The sequence below is a fragment of the Pinus tabuliformis genome, chromosome 4_1 (genome assembly GCF_031772625.1).
Source record: "Pinus tabuliformis cultivar Carrire ecotype Pingquan chromosome 4_1, CPIR1, whole genome shotgun sequence".
Lineage (NCBI taxonomy): Eukaryota > Viridiplantae > Streptophyta > Pinopsida > Pinales > Pinaceae > Pinus > Pinus tabuliformis.
Genome location: NC_142303.1, coordinates 249,737,934 through 249,757,475, shown reverse-complemented (window position 1 = coordinate 249,757,475; position 19,542 = coordinate 249,737,934).

Genomic DNA, 19,542 nt, shown 5'->3' with positions numbered 1-19,542 from the left:
AATAAGACACTCCCTTAAGAAAATTTTCCTTGTGTTGCTTTGCTAGAATGAAACTCTCACATGAACTAGATGGATCTTGAATGGGAGGAAAACATTCAACCATCTTCTTCTGCTACAATATTCTTAGGCCACCAAAATTTTGATGACCTGCAACAAAGAGAAATTAACAAGTCATGAATAATCAGACTAAAAGTGTGGGGTATTATTGATTGGTTCTCTGTGTGGTTATCAAAAAACTAATTTTGAACTTTACAGTACTAAAAATTGACAAGTTTGATCTCTCCCCTTGAAGCAAGAAATTGACAATAAACTTTCCAAAGGAAGTAAAATTGGACTCCTCCTTGCTAAAGTTAGACTACTTTCTCATATGTCTCTATACAAGAATAAACCAGACCCTAGGCTGGTAACAATCTCCTTGATGATGTTTCAGAAACCAAACCCTAGGATTGTAACAATATTCTTGATGATGTTTTAGATTTGAAGAGGCTAAGTAAATATCCCCTCCTTCGATCCAGGGATATTCCCCCAATCAAACCAAGTGCCTCTCCTCACTTTCCACGCTAACCATCTACCTAGTACCAAGAATATGTTCTATGATAGAATTTGATCTTAGATACTTATTTTCTCATCATTTTGCCCTAAATTTCTTGATAAAAAAATGACATTTGCAAACTTTTTATATCCAAGGCATTTACAAAAATAAATATACTATTGATTTTAATGGACTTTTTTGTCCCAATCCAGGACAAGTAGTGATTATGTATATGTTATAAAATATTGCAACGAATAAAGTCCTCCAAAGGAAAAGGGATGTACCTAAAGGGGCAACAAACAATGAAGCATAGTATATTCACTTATAGAAGGTTTAGGAACAACTAGGGATTATGGGTCCAATGGCATTGTATCCTTCACCAAATTTGAACTTTTGTGCAACTAGATGAAGGGTGTGTACCAAGTCAAAAAGGAGAAGTTAAAACAACTACATAGAGAAGCAAACCTTATTGCTAGTCAATTTCAGTCATTTAGCATAAGTCATTTTTCAAATGTTAATAGGATGTCTAGTGATCTAATGTATGGGACAATTCCATCTCAAGATTTGTGTGCGAAAGATGAATTGGTATCAAGAACCACTCCATCAAAATTTATTTATGGACAATGTAAGATATGTAAGATATCTCGGATATGTGTATGGTTTTTAGTTATAAATATGGTGTCTTTAATCACCACATGGTTCTTTCAATACTATACTAAGTGTGCCCCTAATGTGTAATCACTACCTGGTGAATTAACAGGGTGACAAGTTTAAGGAAATTTTGTATTTAATTCTCAAGGTGGGCACTTTAGCATTTGTATTTTTAGTCTCGAGTATATTTGAATTGAATATTTAAATATTAAGTATTTACATGTTGTTTCTATTTATCTTAGGCCAGATTTTGTATTTAATTCTCAAGATGGGCACTTTAGCATTTGTGTGTTTAGGCTTGACTATATTTTAATTGAAAATTTAAATATTGAGTATTTAATTGTTTTTTATATTTATCTCAAGCCGAAATTTGTATTTAATTCTCAAGATGGGCACTTTAGCATTTGTCTTTTTATTCTTGAGTATATTTAAATTCAACATTTAAATATTGAGTATTTACTTGTTGTTTATATTTATCTTGGTTCGAAGAGAAGTATACCTCAAATAATTTTGAAGAAACCTTAAATAGTTAACTTTATCTATCTTATTAATTTTTGAAGTTTTGATCTTTTTAAATAGTAGTTTTAAATATTTTTAAATGCATGAGGTAACATAGGTTTTCTGAACGGTCATATATATATATATATATTTGTATATTTGTATATATGTATATATGTATATGTATATGTATATGTATATATATATATATATATATATATATATATATATATATATATATATATATATATATATATATATATATATATATATATATATATATATATATATATATGGATGGATCGAGGGTCTTCGTCATCGCATGAGTAATCACCACTTGATTATTTGAGGTGTAAACAGAATAAAGCAACAAATGAGTCTCATGCATTGACTCAAGCATGATTTTCTATGCATGCTAACGAGATTGGTCGTTGTGGATCGAGGAGAGTATCAGATGAATTAGGGAAGGACCATCATTTGTTTCATCATCATCGTGGTATATATATGTTTATGTGCAAACTTAAATGATATTGGTAGAATCATATGTACATACATATTGAATTGATTTTTGTCAATTTATCTTTATTAATTTATAAATTCCATCTTTTTTAGAAGCATCTCTCACTACATCGAGGAGAGTATCAAGTAAATCAGTGGAGGACCATCATTTGTTACATCATCATCGTGGTATATATATATATATATATATATATATATATATATATATATATATATATATATATATATATATATATATATATATATATATATATATATATATATATATATATATATATATATATATATATATATAGATATGATGTGAAAACTTAAATGATAAATTGGTCAGATCATATGTAAATACATATTTAATTGATTTTTGTCAATTTATCTTTATTAATTTATAATTTCCATCATTTTTAGAAGCATCTTTCACTAGGTCATCGCATGAGGGTGTTGAACCTTCTCCTGGTAGTCAATAAGATCAATCAACTCATGTACTTGAGTGTTATGGTGCTAAAAAATTATCAGGGTGATAGTGAATCTTAATCAGATCATGCACCTCCATTTGGTAAACTAAATAATTTAAATTTATTTATAGATAAATAAATTGTATGTACATATACATGTATGTTTATTTTGCATGTATATAAATGCATTGAAATTTTTCAATATTTATGTAATTATATTAAAGAAGGGGGTGAAAATGTAGAAGAAAATTATCGTAGGCGAAGGATGACATCAACAAGAAGGTTATACGTCAATTACCACCTATCCATCAAATATTCCTAATGACCTTCCTTGGGAGACAAATATCCAACAATGTATGTTATAGAGGTGCATAGCTCATTATTCAAAATTGAACGACAATCTTGGGAGGTTGGAGCTCCCTGCAAAGAATCGAAAAAACTTAGAAATATTTTTTCCCTCTCTAAGTACATTTCTTTATATTTAGAAGAACCTTGGGCCAACAACTAATGACTTTATATATATGATGAGGTGTTGTAAGGAAACAATGATGGGTCTTGATAAATGGGTTGAGGTAAATAGGAGGGTTTCAAAATCACATGTCAAATCTATGTTTAATTTTAAAGAAGGGGCAAAAAGAAAGATGTTGAAGGTGAAATATTTCAAGCACCCTCAAATAGCCGAGCATTTATATAATACGTTGCTTGCAACATATAGCAAGCTTCGATGGAATGACGTGGTTCCACATTATTTTTCCCAATTATTTTATGTAGTCTTTTTTAGGGTATTAAACCTCATTACAGTGACCTTCAAGCCAAATATTATGGTACTAGAAAAGATCAAACATATGATAAGAAGGGTTTACTTAGGGATACTTTATTGCCTCATCCTCCACCTCCTTTGGTACCTTAACCACCACGTTTGGTAAATTTTGGTTGGAGATGGATGTCGCTTCTCACATTGGTCGAGAAGCAAGGGATTCCATTCTAGACAACATATAAACTACATTGACTAGAATTGATGTCAGTATAAATCGTCAAAGAGAACAAGTTGATGCATGTGCTGATTTTGTATTCAAATCATATATGGAAATAGATAATATGAATATTGAAGATATTAGAGCATATGCAAAGTCTTTTCGTGATGGTTGGCAAGACCTAATTGGTCATGAGGAAGAGGGCATGGGATCAACATATGAATGTTTAGGGTTGATGTTTTAATGTAATGTGATGTATGTGTTAATGTTCAGAACATATTTTTTAATGTTAATGTTTATAAGAGGGCATTATACTCACATATATTTTGTAAAAAAAATAAGATATAATCCAACATGAATGTTTCATATGTTCACTATTTGTAGTTAACTTGTTTGTTGAATGAAATTTTGATAACAAAATGTTGTTGGGTTCAGGTTCAAAGAAAGATATGTTGAGAGATGTTAGTTTTTTTTAAGAACATGTCCATACTATTAATTTACTTTTATTATATCAGTATTGTGAAGACATTTTTGTAAAAGAAATAAATGCATAATTCAATGTTAACATATTTCCATTCCATTCAACATTTTCAACACTATGTGACTCTCTTCCTCCATATTAGGAGATGTGACATAAATTGGCTGTCACAAGTATTGAATATTTCAACTTTATTTCGTTGTAAATTGAAGCATTTTTTGTTAAAACACGACATCTATCTTACAATTTCAAAAATTTTAAATTTTAGGTTTTTGAAGGTAGTTTTCCTTCTCAAGTGACATTAGCGATGGACTCAACCATGAGGATTGGTCATCTAGACAATTTGAAAAAGTTGTTACAATTTTTTCAATATTACGAGTTCATGCATTTTCATGTGTGATTTTAAAATTTTAATATATACATGTACATGTTTTCTACAGAGCATCCACAAGGGAAAAATGCAGGGTGAATACCACAAGGAATCGTGTGGAATTTGAAACCTTTTATGATTTTGTTTTGATAAAATTCTCATTTAATTTTGATACATTAAAATTTAATTTAAAAGTACACAATCTTATGTATATATTCATATTACACATGTTGTGTATGGCACCAATGAGGATGATGATAGTTTGTAGATGCAAGTGAGATGCTCCTTATGCATATATGTATTTGACAATATTTTTATTATATTTACTTTTATTATTATATAAATTTTGGACATATTTTTCATAGAACTATTTATTATGAATGGATCTTTAATATTTGATAATATTTTTATTATAAACTTTTAACATGATATAAATTTTGGACATTTTTTTCATAGAACTCTTTATTATGAATTCATCTTTAATGTAAATTTTTTTGACTTTATACATTTTGCATGATGAATCTTATAATGGTGTAGAAGGTACTATGGATGTGGGTTGATACTTAGGTTTTGTCAAGTTGTTCAATGAATATTCAAAGGATATATATATATATATATATATATATATAACTTAAAATTGAAAATTATAAAACATGGTACATTTTAGATTAATGAATAGATTATCATCTTGTATATAAAAGCTGCTATGTACGTAAATTTGCATTAAATAAATCACAGGACAAGTTTTTCATGATGAATCTTATAATGTTGTAGAAAATATACTATGGATGTGGGTTGATACTTAGGTTTTATCAAGTTCAATGAATAAATTCAAAGCAATCATTTTACATTCATGAATCAAGTATCATGTTGTAGAAGTCTAGAGCTACTATGGATGTGGGTTGATACTTGGGTTTTATCAAGTTGTTGTTGAATATTGAAAGCAAACATAACTTCAAATTACAGTATAAAACATGGTGTACATGTTGCATTCATGAATAGGTTATCATATTATATAGAAGAGCTACTTTGAATTTGGGTTCATACATAAATTTTAAAATAAAGTTGTTCAAAGCAAACATACTATAAAATTGCATTATAAAACATGATACATTTTGCATGATGCAAAGTTGGATACTTGAAGGTTTTAAATTTAAGTTCATGAATATGAAGAAATGAAAGTAAATATACATTTAGTTGGTACTTTTTATGACTCACATATGTAGAGTTTAGAACCCAACTTTTGATACCCTTTGTAATAGTTAGAGTTTCCACATACTAACTTTGAGTGATGTATGTTTGAAGTTAAATGATAAGTAGAATTCATATAGTTAACATGTGGATAAGTAAAATGCATTAAAATTGTGAACAAATGTAGTCACATATAAGTCATATTTTGGATTCCCTTATTACCCACCAAAGTATCAACCTTTTCTTGGTTGTTCTACTTTATTTCCAACTCGTGTTTGATGTTAGGTTTCAAGTCATAGTTTGTGAGTTTAATCATTATCTTTCCTTAATTTTATTATGAATTTTTTGGAAAGAAAGTTATGCCCCAATCCTATCCATTCCATTGATATACATCCTTGATCTAAATCTCATTCCCATGATCAACACCATTTGAAGTATGCACCATCCTAATTATTTGATCTCCTATCCATCTCGCCTATTTAACATAAACCCCTCACAATCCTATCAAGATATGATTATTAGTACATGACAAGACATTCATTTTCTTAGGTTTCTAGATCATAAATGCACCACCAACCCCCAATTGCATTAATGTGGTGTCATTAAAACTCTTCTATCAACTAACCCCTAAAGTGTGGTATTCAAATGCTAAGTTTTCCCTCTCAATGAGACTTGATTATGTCTTAATGTGATTATAAGATATAATCTCCTTTTCAACCAAAAATTAAAGACATGTATACACCCTTTTATGACATGTTCACTTTTAACGTTTACTTAACAAAACTTACAAAATAAAATAAACTTGCTTTCAATAAAAGCCTTGAATGTTTACATAACCAATTTTTCTCACCCTTTGAACTTTTCAATATGGTCTTCTAGAAAATATAGTTGACACATCAAATTCTCATTATCATCCTCCTTCTATTAGAGGTAATGTTATATTGATCTAGTTTATTTGCATGCAAATGTATGAAAGCTTTTTTCAGCCTAGGACTAGAAAAGTGTTGAAAAACGGAGTTTTGTAATTGAAAGCATGAACAAAGTTTTGAGCTATTACCATAGTAGATCTAGAAGAAATTCTATTATAGCCTCATGAAGTTAACTTTTATAAGCATATTTGGAACTCAGTAAGTGCCCCATATATAATAAACTATTTCACTTTCTCTCTATTTTATGATATTTATGGTATATATATATGAGATATTTGTTTTGTACAAAAGGACATTCTATAAAGCTTGTTAAATACATATATTCTAAAGTTAAAGTGCCTTATTTGTCTTAATGTTTGTCACTATTGTATTTTTCATGAAATATGAGAAAGCATAAAGATTGGGAATTAAATATTGCAATGTTGAATCAACTAAAGTTGGATTAATGTCAAAATTTTCATTAATATCAATGTGGGTCTAACTTTTTTCTTAGTAAATGAATTCTTCAAATATTAAATACTATGTGTGGAGCATGCATTTTTAGTTAATAGGTTCATATAATGGAGATTATCCAATGCACATATAGATGGTGTATCCACTGCATGTATAGGACAAACACAGAATAAAATGCATTTTTTCACCTATTTTGGACATTAATTTGATTCTATCAAGATGTACAAGAGATACAAAATATTTGAAATTGATGGGAATGAGATTTTAATAAAGTAAATAATGTCACTAAGATAGCATTAAAAATATTTGAAAAGATACAAAGATGACATAAAGAATAAAAATGCACCGCAAACATGAAAAAAGTATGATAAAAAACAAACAATAAGATTGTGTGCTACATCCTTATATTATAGTAGTATTTTTGATCTTTGAATTTCCTTTTAACTTAACAACAAAGGGATCTCCCTCATTTCAAACTCTCTTTGCGTCTTCTTTTCCCCCCTTCGATCATTGTCCCTTCATGATTCCTCTTTCCTTAAATGAATGTTTGAAGGCCTTGCATGAATTCCTGGATGCCTGCATGAATGGATCACCAAATCCTCCATGTGTGAATGGTTTAGATGGATCTGTCTTCATGAATGAATGAATGAATCAATCAATGGCTCATTTTTTTTTCTTGAATTTTTATTTTGTTTATCTAACTCGAAATTTTGCTAGCTCGATCTGCCTTCACCATGTTATCCCTTTCATGATAGAATCCCTCCATACTACCATTGCAACCATATGTGGTTTCATGGTCATGCACTTCCCTAGGTCGAACTCCCTACCCACACAACCCATTCATGAAATTTAAATTTTGTCCTCTTTTACTTGTGGACTTGCTTAATAGGAACATAGATTTACCCTTTGCTCTCCTGATGAATTGAAAACACATTCAACCCCATTAAAGAATGTTGATCAGAATCTCATGGTTTTCATTAAAGTAAACAAGCTTTCTCCATTTTCCCAAGAAATCTTCCTCCCCAAGATCTGAAATTTGTGTCCTATTATCTCAACCATTTATGTTGTAATTATAAGAATATTTACAAATGTTTACAAGAGGAATTATCCCAAAGGGGATGTCAAAAACCCCACCCCCTTAAGGAACACCATCCTTGGTCTTCTAATTCCAAAACACAAATATAAAACATGTTTGACACACGCATAAATCATAGTGATGTTTATAAATGCAACTCAGTTTACAATTACATTTTACATAGTTTCTTGCCCAACAACTCAATGAGCATAATATTCTTTAACTATATGTGTTGAGTGGTTTTTTATCCCAAGGTAGCACATAGTGATATATTTTCCCCATCCTTTGACCAAAGGTCCAGTTTGTAGTTAGTATGTCTATTGGCATAACATTCAACATTTTGTGATCATAACATAATATAAACATGGGTGCATGAAATTCATAATCACATGACAATTAAATAATTAACAAGAAGACTTACCACTTATTCAATGGATTCCTCACATAACATGGAATCTCATTGGATAACTTCATTATGTTATCCCAATCATGCCATTCATATGTTCATCAATTTTTATAAGCATAACCAATCATCCTTCCACAAGAATGATTCCTCACACAACTTGTCAATTACAATGGAATTTTCATATGTTCATTTATTCATCAATCATGTTCATGAAGAAAGCCTCATATATATCAAGTAATGTCAAGTAAGAGAACCTCATCTATCCATGTAAGGCATTTATAAAATTTAGAACAATAGTTCCCAATTCGGCCAAGGTATTTGTTACTCAAATTACTTCATTTTACCTTTTTACCTTGTTGCTTCCATTAGTACTATCAGTTATTTCATTTTTATTGCAATGTTCAGTGATTTGTTAGACTCAACATTTCTTTCTCATGTCATTCACACACTACAAATTTTCAGCCTACATATGTTTTTCTCATTCATGCTTGTTGTTGCATTCAAGAATGATGCTCCAACATACACTAGAAATGACCTTTCCCTGGATCATTTTCACAATTAGTGCTCCATATTTCCTAGAACTTGTTCAACATGTTCTCATCCATCTCAAGTAGACACTACTCATTTCCAGCCTTTCTCATTGTCCTTCATGGCTCTTTATTTATACACACAACCTTACCCAAGTCGCATATTCTAATGGGTTCCACTCGGCCCTTCCCCTAAAGCTCAATGGTTTTACTTCCACACCCAACAAATTTTCCCAATGCCCCAAATCATTAAAGATGAAAGGAAAAAATCAAAATAAAATGAGGGTAACAATAAAAAGAGTTTCATGACATCAATCATAAAACCGCAAAACGAAATATCATGGCCATGCATACAATTGATAGCCAAATAAATTGAAAATAGAAATAAATATAAGGATCCAATCAACAAGGCATTGATGCTTCCACATCAACCCATTCCCATGAGTTCTAATGCTTTCAATGTGTCATGTGTAAAATTTCAACTTGAGCCCTCTCCAAGGCCTTGTGGCATCCTTTTAAATTTGCAGTGCCACTTCAATTTATCCAAGGAGGGATCCTTTAAATGATTATCAAAGGGGCATGATGAGATGCCTCCCTTCCTCTTGCCCTCTCTTCTAGCATTACACATAGTTGGTACAAGTTCTTGAGAGCTCTCACAAGCTACTCTTATCTTTCTATATCGAATCTTCCTATGCACTTCCATATACATTCAGTTGTTAGAACTATCAATGCAAAATAAATACTAGATGCTATCCATGCCATTCTATGCCAAGCATGTAGATATATAGTTGCACACACATCTAAAAATTCGTATCAGTCACATGTCTCAAAATAGGACACAAATTAAACATCTACATTAGCAAGGTTTCAAAAATCAGAAATACATACATGTATATATTAGCATGTTTACCATCATCCCATCATAGATTTTAAAAATCAATTATTTTTATCAAGAACATCAACATTAATTAGAGTCAACCTCTTTATTGATACTATCATTAAATTTTTTTAAAAATGATAGCCTCTTTACTAATGCTAGCTACAATCATTAAGTCCAACCTCTTTTCCAAGGTGAGAATTCATGGCATTTGTAATCTTAAAAGTTTAGTTATAAAACGATCTAACACTTCAACATTTTTCGTTTTTACATTTCCAAAATTATGAGATCATCATGTACATGCATGAAATATATTTTTCAATCAACATGCAACCATCACACTCAATGCTACACACAATACCCAGTTGCAAACATGAGAAAACACATTACTCTAAATTAGAGACACACTGTCATGCACATTCCAAGTATGTAAAGGAACACTATTTAATCAACAATTTTGGTAAAATACAAACTATAATACACATAACCATGCATGAAATCCTACAAAAATTAAAGGAATGACAAGCATCCTAAGTCACAACAATAAGTTGTCCAGACCTTCAAGATGCTTGATAGCAAACACATCCAATGTTTTTACATTTATCAAAATAATCCAAACATCATTAGAACCAACATGAAATCCGCAATCAAATGCTGTGAGTAGAACACGATCACATTCTTGTTCAACAATTACACTCAAAGCTAGAGCTTCAAATCATCTCTGGAGACCCAAGCATTGAACCCTCTGCTCTAACATTACTCTGAAATAGAGCTCCAATATTTATTCCCAAATGCCTAATGTTGAACCTTTTCTCTGATACCACTTTGTAACATACCTCCATCCACCACCTAGACCATACTAAGGGTAGAGGGAGGAGTTGCAATGGATGACCCAAACCCCAATGTGTTATTATGGAAATGGGGTCATCAAATTTATCTATTTTTAAAATCCTCAAAAGTTAAAATAAAAATCGCCATTTCATTCGACTCGATGAAAGCTTCTGATAGTATGGATTTTCCCTTAATCTGAAACTTGTATCAAAATTTGTGCCATTTAAATTTTTAGCCAATAACCTCTTGCCACATCATTGGGATTTGCAATGTGGCACCCATGTGGTACTCCTAATTATCTCATATTATCTTCCTAACTGGTCTATTTCATAGTATTGTTTGTACAATGTCACCTTGTTAAGCTTATGTGGGATATGACATGTCACCAACTATTAACCACTGGTCCACCCCTTGGCTATATATATATATATATATATATATATATATATATATATATATATATATATATATATATATATATACACAGACACACACACACACACATAGCCTACATACATATATATTTCTCACATGTGTTCTTAGTAGTTCTTGTTTTCTACACCTCAAATCCATTTACGTTGGTGAGAATCAATGCATGGACTCTTGCAAGCATAGAGAGTTTCAGTTCAATTCCAAGAGAGGATATTCATTTTAGCATGGAAGGTTTATTAGTTGGATAAGTTGTCGTATGAGCATAAAGACTACCCCTCTAGGAAATTTATTAGTGAGAACAAGCATCAATGTTGTCAGTCGTAAGGCAACACTTAGTGGTTTATCAGTCCCACAAATACCTTTGTATCTCTCTCTTAGAAGGTAGATTTATCAATCCAACAAAATTTTGAGTGGGTTTATCATCCTTAAGGAAAGTCTCTACTTTATGATTCTTAGCCAGCATGCTCGATAGGGTTTCTCAGCCAAATTACCACTAGAGAAATCTCCCTCCTTTCAAACTCTCTCTTCGTCCTCTCTTTCCCCCTTCGAGCATTGGCCCTTCATGATTCCTCTTCCCTTGAATGAATTCCTGAATTCCATACATGAATGCTTGGATGCCTACGTGAATGGATACTCAATGCCTCCATGCGTTAATTGATATCCCTCCATTCGACGGTTGAATATCCCTTCATGAATGAATGAATGAATCAATCAATTACCTACGTTCTTGGTTGAATTTTGGTTTTGTTTGTCTATCCTTGAAATTTCACTAGCCCACTCTACCTGTGCAACATTATCCTTTTTGTGACAAGATTCTCCATGACCCTCCATACTATTGTTGTAACCATATGTGGTTTCATGGTCATGCACTTGCCCAGGATGACCTCACTACCTGTGCAACCCATTCTCAAAACTTAATTTTGTCCTATTTTACTTGTGGACTTGTCGAGAGGATCATCGGCTCATACTCTTTTCTCCAACTAAATTTAAAACATAGTTAGCCCCATTAAATCATTTTAATCAACCTCTCATGGTTTTCATTAAAGTAACCAAGATTCCTCCATTTTCCCAAGAAATCTCTCTCCCCAAGCTTTGAAATATGTGTCCCAATATCTTATCCATTTATGTTTCAATCACAAGAATATTACAAATGATTACAAGAGGGAATTAGCCCAAAGGGGCTATCACATTGTCCCTCTATCTCACCCCTCAAATATACATACTCTCTCTCCAAATATATATCTATATCTCTCTCTCTCTCTCTCTCTCTCTCTCTCTCTCTCTCTCTATATATATATATATATATATATATATATATATATCCCTTCCCCTTCTCTCTCTCTTCCCTCCCTCTCTCTTCTCTCCCACACTCTCTCTCCATCTCTCCCTTGTCACTCCCTCTATCTCTCTCCACATTTCTCTCTCTATGTCTTTCTTCTTCCCTCCCTCCTTCTCTACTTCTCTCTCTTATGTCGTCTCTCTCATCCTTTATCTCTCTCATTTTCTCTCCCACCTCCCTTTGCCTCTCCCCCATCTCTCTCTCTCTCTCTCTCTCTCTCTCCCTCTCCCCTTCACCCTTTAACTTTGTTAGTATCTCCTTCCCTCTCTCCTTTTGTCTCTCATGTTATCTCCCCACTAAATATATGTGTCTACCACTCTCTCTCTTCCCCTTCTCCCCCTCTCTCTTCTCTCCTTCTCTCCCTCTTATTTCATTCTCTCCTCTCCCCTTCGCTCATTCTCCATCTCTCACTTGTCACCCTCTCTCTCTCTCTCCACGTCTATCTCTCTATATTTTTTACTCCCTTCCTCTCTCGTTATCTCTCTCCCATCCTCTATTTCTTATGTCCTTTCTCTCCATCTCTCTCTCTCTCTCGTTCCCCCCCTGTCCCCCCTTCCATCGCTATGTCTTCCTCTCTCTCCATCCTTCTCTCCCTCTCTCTCTCCTCTCCTTGTCTCTTTCTTCCCTCCTTCTCTCATCTTTCCCTCTCTCTATCTCTCAATATTTCCCTTGTCACTACCTCTCTCTCTCCACCTCTGCCACTATATGTCTTTTTTTTCCCCTCCCTCTCTATCCCTTCATATCTATCTTCCTTCCTCTCTCTCCCTCCCATTCCCACCTCCCTCCCTCTTTCTTCCCCATCCCTCTCTCTTTCTCTATCTCTCTCTATCTTCCTTACTTCCTCTCTCTCCCTCTCATTCCCACCTCCCTCTATCTTTCTAACCCCCATCTCTCTCTCTCTCTCTCTCTCATTCCCACTACCCTCTCTATTTCTTCCCCTATATCCGTCTCTCTCTCCCTCTATCTTTCTATCTCCCATCTCTCTCTCCCTCTCCTTTTCTCCCCCCGTCTCTCTCTCTTTCCTCCCCCCCCCATCTCTCTCTTTCTCCTCCCATCTCTCTCTCTCCCCCCCATCTCTCTCTATCTCTCTCTTCCTTCCTCTCTCTCACTCTCATTCCCACCTCCCTCTGTCATTCTCCCCCCATCTCTCTCTCTCTCTCTCATTCTCACCTCCATCTCTCTTTCTCCCCCACATCTCTCTCTATCTCATTCCCACCTCCCTCCCTCTTTCTCTCCCCATCTCTCTCTCTCTCTCATTCCCACCTCCATCTCTCTTTCTCCTCTCTCTCTCTCTCATTCCAACCTCCCTCTCTCTTTCTCCCCCCATCTCTCTCTCTCTCTCCCTCTCTCTTTCTCCCCGTATCTCTCTCTCGCTCTCTCTCCCGCTTCGCCCATCTCTCTCTCTCTCTCCCCCTCTCTCTCCTACCCTCTCTCCATCTCTCTCTCTTCCCCCATCTCTCTCTCGCTCCTTCCCTCTCTCTCTCTCCCCCATCTCTCTTCCTATCTCTCTCTCTCTCCATCTGCCCCTCATCGCTCCCTCTCTCTCCATCTCTATCTCTATATCTATTTTTTCTTCCTACCCTCCCTCTCCCCCTCCATCTCTCTCCCTCCCTCTCTCCTTCTCTCCCCCCCCCCCTCTCTCTTTTCCTTCCTCTCTCTCCCCCTCTTTCCCACCTCCCTCTCTCTTTCTCCACCATCTCTCTCTATCCCTCCCTCCCACCTCCCTCTATCTTTTTCCCCATCTCTCTCTCATTCCCACCTCCCTCTCTCTTTCTCCCCATCTCTTTCTCTTTTTATCATTGAATATTAAATTATTGTATATTCAATTAATGTCTTCATATTACAAACAAATAAAGAATTTTAATATCCACAATAACCTTTGGCTATGTCTTTACTCTAAAGTTAGTTCAAAAAAAAATTCTAAGTTGTACCCCTCCCGTTGAATATATGACTACTTTAACATATATTTATATGAAGGAGATTTGTACATAATCAAAATATTATACAAAAGGCTTATTGAAGCTAGTGTATATATATATATATATATATATATAAGTTGAATAATATAATTGTTAACTTAATATAAAATATTTGTTTATATGTAAATAGTATGACATATAAGTATGCATTCAATTGTGTCTATGGGGGCATTATGAGAGTGATGTGTCATTTTCTCTTTACTCAACACAGAGTAAAATATTCTCTAAATAAAATGAAAAATAATATCGTCTATAATAAAAAAAATAAAAATGAATATACATGGTTAGAATGAAGGAGATGTGGTAAAAATATTCCAATCTCAGTTCCAATCATAGATAAAATATATCCATGTGAAGTAACATAATTTTATATTAACTTTAGAAAGATAAACAAATAAAAGTAAAAAAGCAAAAAAAACAAAAAACAAAAAACAAAAAAATTTGATATTTTCACTTTTGAATGTGAAGAAATATATAATTTTCATAGCTTTTAAAAATATTTCAGTACAACCCTTAAATAGACTATTTGAATATCTATACTAACTAATTTATTCCAAGATCAATTTCATGTATATGTATATAGAGAGAAAGTATAAAACAAGTATAGATTCATCTTAACTATCACTCTAGCAAGGGTCCAGAGGGATCTAATCTCTTGAGGTGAAAAGTTGTTTTAATTTGCAAAGCCTTAAAAAGGGTTTATCTAAATATTTTATCTCTCTACCATTACTAGATTTGATATATATAATTATAATTTTCATTATTTAAATTGACATTAAAATATTGTATCTAACATAGGCATTATAATAATTTATTTTTAACCACATTTTTAATATTAAAATATTTTTATTATTAATATATTTTTAAATACACATCAATATTACATCTTGAGTCTTCAAATCTTTTATTTATCACTCATATTGAATTTTTATTATTATTAAAAAAAATTCCACATATTAATTTTATATTACGAATTGAATGAGTTACGCATCTCGCTCTTATTAGAAATAATGAGTTACACATCTCACTCTTATTAAAAATAACTATATTTTTTTACTTTCAATTACTTATTTTATTTGCATATTGAAATATTTTATGATGATTAAGACTAAAATTATGTGTGTGAGAGATATATTGAGATAAATTAGTACATATTTGATATTGAATTAAATTAGTTAATCTGGACATTGACATAGTCTATGTAAATATTGTATTGAAATCTTTTAAAAAGTATAAGAATGATACATCTTCGCAATACTAAAAAGTGAAATATAATACTTTTTACTTTTATTTACTTTATCTCTCTAAAGTTGATATAAAATTATATTACTTCTTAAAAATATTTAAATATTTTACCTTGACACTAATATCAATCCAGCCAACATTGATGTTTTCCAATACTTCTAAATAAAATTAACCAATCATACATATATAAACCATAATAAATATTTTATTGTAAAAAAAATAAGTAATTGCAAGTAAAAAAAACTTCGATTATTTCTCAATAAAAAATAAAAACTAAATATATAATTCATTTAATTTTTAATATAATATTAATATATAACCTTTAATATTAACTTGTTTATTTTATAATTTTAATAGGAAATGTTAACCTAAAAAGTTCCCATATAATACATAAACATAAACATTTTGGCTAACACTTTTGAGAATATATACAATAATATCTATTAAGATACTTTTAAAAATACATGCGAGTGTATCTAATAATGTAGTCAAGATAATGTTTATTGATTTGGAGTATGCCAATCGTATATTCAATTCCGAATTTGAATCAAAACTCTGAGGTCCGAGCCCACCGAGTTGAACTCAAATGAGAATTACATGTACTTCAGTTTGGACACACTGTCTCAAGCCAGTAAGACTATAATATGGAGAAGTAGAGGTATTTTGATTGGATAAATTGAATTTTTTTAATTGGTGACAGTGTTTTATGGGTGGATACATTACTTTTGCACTTAAGAATGGCATCGAACTTGCTCAATTTAGTTGTTGAATAAAAAATATTTATATAGATGATAATTATATTTTTGGACTATTCGATGGTAGTAACAGCAATGTTGGTTAGTGGGAAGTTTTTTATTTCAACTTAAAGTGGATAAAGATGTTGATTTTTATTTTTATTTTTTTAATTAATGCTTTGGATTGATTCTCAAGGGAATATGTTGAGCATATGCTTAGTCTCTTATCAAACGCTCTAGTGTGTTAGAGTGTTTGAGAGTTTGTTTTGTATTGAATTTTAATAAATTTAATACATTTGATATTCGAAGGCTTACCAATTTCTTAGGGATTTGTAGAGCATACATAATTTTAGAAAAACTACCTCATATTTTGGTTGTAAATGATAGAAACTCTAAGGGTTAAGTAAAACCAAAATTAATAATAATATTTTTGTTGTAATAGTTTACAATGGCTATATAGTTCTTCGCATATATTCTTCGGTGAAAGAGTTCTCAGGCTCGATGAAAGAGTTAAAACACACTCTATATATTCTGCGCATATATTCTTCGGTGAAAGAGTTCTGAGGCTCGGTGAAAGAGTTAAAACATACTCTATATATTCTTTGCATATATTCTTCGGTGAAAGAGTTCTGAGGCTCGGTGAAAGAGTTAAACACGTACTCTATATATACTTTGGTGACAGAGTTCTGAGGCTCGGTGAAAGAGTTAAAAACATACTCTATATATTCTTCACATATATTCTTCGGTCTGCGGGCTGCGGTGGGCACGGGCGATCTGCAGTCAGGTTTGTGGATATCAGGTGCACACATTCCTTATCTTTTTCTTTTTATAATACATATTTGCTCATATAATTTCAAGTATGAATATTTCACCACAGTTACCAAAGATTACCAAGGGTAGACCTAGCACAGTTACTCTACAAGGCCTTTATGATTATATAGAGTCTTTAGAGAAACATAGAGAAGAAAGAGAAGCCATGCTACAAAAAGAGTGAGAAGCCATGCTGGAAAATAAATTTGCATCTCTTGAAGACACGATCCAAAAACAAATAGAAAATAAAATAGAACTACTGGAGAATAAAATGGAGGCAATGGAGACTAGATTGCAGGTTATAGAAAAACAAGACCAAGATACTAACCAACCATCCCAGCAAGGAGATGCTGATACTTTAGAGAGTCTTAAAATGAAAGACATGATTAAAGAACTAGAAGAAAAAGTTAATAGCCACCTCACCCTAAATAATGTGGTAGATAAGTTAGATATCAAACCAATTAAAGATGAAATGAAAAAATTAATAGAATTAGACCACGAACGTAACAAAAGGGCCTTGAACCTTATAATCTTCGGTTTAAAAGAGGAAGTAGATGAGGATACTTTAGCCTTAGCCCTGACAGAATTACATAATAGATTACAAATTGAAATAGTGTGTCTCACAGAAGCAACAAAGTTGGGGAAATTAACCGAGAATAAAGGAAGACTAATCCGCATAAAGGTGAGCTCCACTGATCATAAGTACGACATACTTAGTAAAACCTCAAGTCTAAAAGAAACGAGAATATTCATAAATGAAGATCTCATTCCAGAAGATCAAGCAGAATTAAGAAAGGAGGTTCAAAAGGTAAACTAAGCTAGAAAGGAAGGAAAATGGGAAATAATCAGAAATAGAAAAGCCTTTATTCGAGATAGAAACCAAAAATATAGTAATCAATATAAATTAAACATGCTCCAAATCCTTTCTTGGAACTATTGGGGCTTCCCATGGAACAAAGGCCCCAAGCTAAGTTGGATTTCAAATGATGTTGATATTATTTTGCTTGTTGAAACTTGGGAGCATGAAGAATCTAAGGTCCGTAACATAGATGGATTTACGCTATGGTCTACCTGGAACAAGCAATCCTCCCATAGAGGCATTGGGGGAATAACTTGTTACATTAAGAAGAACATCTCCCCCCATGCTAGGATTTATAAAAATGACCCTCACAACCAATATAGTTGGATAGAGATCAGAGACATTAATAATAAAAAGTCCTACATAGCAATATGTTATTTTCCCCCATCAATATTAACTTCTATAAGAAGAAGAATCTAGATAAAACTAACCCTTACAATGGTTTAGAGAATGATATTTCTAGCCTAAGGTATGACGATAATATCCTTTTCATAGGTGATTTTAATGCTTGAACTTCAAAAAACCAAGCTATTATTCTAAGCAATCATTCCAACCCTAATCCTCTTTGGTCAAACGAAGACCCTATTCTAGCTAGTAGGTACAAAAGGAGCGCTGATGACCTCGGGGAAAATTTGTTTGGGTTGGAGCTAGTCAAGCTCTGTAGTCTCAGGATCTCATAATTTGCAACGGTCTGAAGAAGTGGCCCAATTCCAGCAAGATGACCTGCATCCATGGACTTGGTAGCAACGTGGTAGACTACGTTATTTTCGATCTCCCATTATACAATGAAATAATAAATTTTTACATCTTAAACGTCCACGAACCTGACTCTGATCATAGACCTTTACTTATAACTCTCAAATTTGTCATGCATAGAGTTCCCAAAAAAAATAATACTTACAGCTAAAAGAACTTAATATTTGATAGAAATAAAAATGATCTCTTTCTAAATGAATTAAAAACCAATTTGCTTCCTTTATCTAGTATAAACAACATAGAAGACCTCTATCATAATTTTACTACAATCCTCTCATATTCTATTAACAAGTTCTCAATTGAAGTTTCAAATAATAAAAGAAATAGCAAAACCAATCCATGGTATGACAAAGATTTTAAAAGTGCGAGGAGAGCAATTAAGGAAGCTGTTGATGAATCTCTTAAAAGGGACAAGATAAAAATATACAAAGCCCTAACTAAAAGGAAAAAGAGGTAGTACATTCGTCAAAGACAGGAGAATCTCTTACACCTCTCTAAGGTCTCCTAAGAAATTTTGGAGGCGAAATCTGACTAGGAAAACTAAAAATAATAATAAAATTTCTCTTCACGATTGGAATTCGTATCTTAAAAAGCTTTATGAATCTCCAAATGTCATGGATAATTT